Raw genomic sequence first — 1,916 nt, 5'->3', positions numbered from 1 at the left:
TTCAGTTTTTCCATGTACCAGTACTGGGGCTACAACAGAAAGGACACTGAACGGCTTTTATAGCTCATTCTAGTAGGGGTTAAAAAAGCAATGTAATTTCAGATTTGGATAAATAAGCAAATAAAACCAAGGGATGTGACAGTGTATGTGGGCAGAGGCTTTGGCTGCAGCTTAGTAAGCAAGTGGTGGAAAGATTGGTAAGGCCAGATCAAAAAGGCCTGCCTCATGAGCCAGTTTAGATGTTACGCTGTAAGGGGAAGCCACTAGAAATTTTTAAGTGGGGAAATGATCTGATATGATTTATGTTTTAGACGCATTCTCGGGGGGCTGTTGAGGCCAGGCGGAATGAGTGGATGAATGCAGACTGACTTATGGTAATAGTCCCGGTGAGAGGATAGCAGCTCGAACTAGGATGATAGAAGGGGAAGTGGAAAGTTTTGGGCTCTTTTAGGGGAAGTCAACAGGATTTAATGGAGGAACGAAGGTGATGGCTCGACTGAGCAGGTTGTAAGCAGCATGTCTTCAAATACAATTTTAATTTCTTGGCTACGCTGGGTCTTCGATGCTGCACGTGAGCTTTGTGTGCATGGGCTTTCTCTAGTTGCGAAGTGAAGGCTCATCTCTGGTTTCAACCAGTGACTTTCATTTCCGAGCACAGGTTCTAGGGCTCATGGGCTCAGTAGTTTGTGGTACACAGGCTGTTGTTTCACAGCATGTGGGATCTTCCCAGACCAGAGATTGAACCCACGCGCCCTGCATTGGCAGGCAGGTTCCCAACCACTGGACCACCAGAGAAGGCCCCTTCTTGTAATTTCTATTATCTGTCCCTCTCATTCCCAGTTTTGTCTCCCCTGCCTGTTTCTGTCAAGACTTCTTCCTAGAGACCTTGCCAAATTAACTGCTTTTGTGTATCTCACACTCGGGCATGGCAATGAGAGCATTGCCTTGGGTTTAGACTACTGGGGAATAAATTCTATCTCTTCTATCTACTATGTGACCTTGGGCAAGTTTCTTCACCTCTAAAATACACAGTACCCATTTCATAGCCAAGGATTTAGTCGTTGAGCAGTTTATATTACTCTGTCTCCAGCAGATTGACATATTCAAATTTGCAGTTTATTTCCTCTCAAATTCTAGGCTGTCAAGATCAGTTTTAGTGTTTTAGCCAAGGGATTCCTCATTTATCTAAGACAAACGACATTTCCAAATTCCTTCCTCCAAGCTCTTCCCATTCCCTGATCTTGCTTTAGGAAGATTTTAATCTTTTCTCTTCCCATGATTTTATAGGGTTTTTCATCTATAAAGTTGACTTGCTTTTTGAAATGTTTTCTGGAAACTTTCAGCTACTAATCCGCTATTTTCATAAGATACTTTATATTCAAGTTAGTTACTACTTTTTAGATGCTAAAAACTGCACAAGAATGGCAAGTTTAACTATGGTCCCCACACATCACTTTGTGCCCAACTCTAATTCACTTTTCCTAGGTCAAGTTCTCATGTAGTCAACTCCAAAGCATAGCAGGTAAAAGGATTTTCAGCCCAAATTAATAAGCATTAACTCAGGGATCAAAGGGAGTGGCAAATCATACTTATATCTAGTCAAAGAATAACCCTGACCTCAAAACCATGCATTGTTTAGACCCTAGTCAACTAAGAATAATCCTCCCAAACTCCACTACCTCTTTTAAGTAGGAATGAACTACCTACCTTATAGGAATAAAGACCATGGTATGAGATAAGCTCTGTAAGATATACATACCTATGTACACACTTTGGAGTAATAAAAGGTAAAAAAAAGTAAAAAAAGTTCCATCTATTTTGCATCATAATCAGAAACATGTTGAAGTTTTGTTTCCTGAATTTTAGGATTTTATAATGACTTACTATCTAAAAATGAGGTTACTGCTAAAAAGGAG

Source organism: Ovis aries, chromosome 12 (assembly GCF_016772045.2).
Source record: "Ovis aries strain OAR_USU_Benz2616 breed Rambouillet chromosome 12, ARS-UI_Ramb_v3.0, whole genome shotgun sequence".
Taxonomy (NCBI): domain Eukaryota; kingdom Metazoa; phylum Chordata; class Mammalia; order Artiodactyla; family Bovidae; genus Ovis; species Ovis aries.
The sequence above is the reverse complement of the archived record's forward strand: the minus strand, read 5'-3'. Positions refer to the sequence as shown.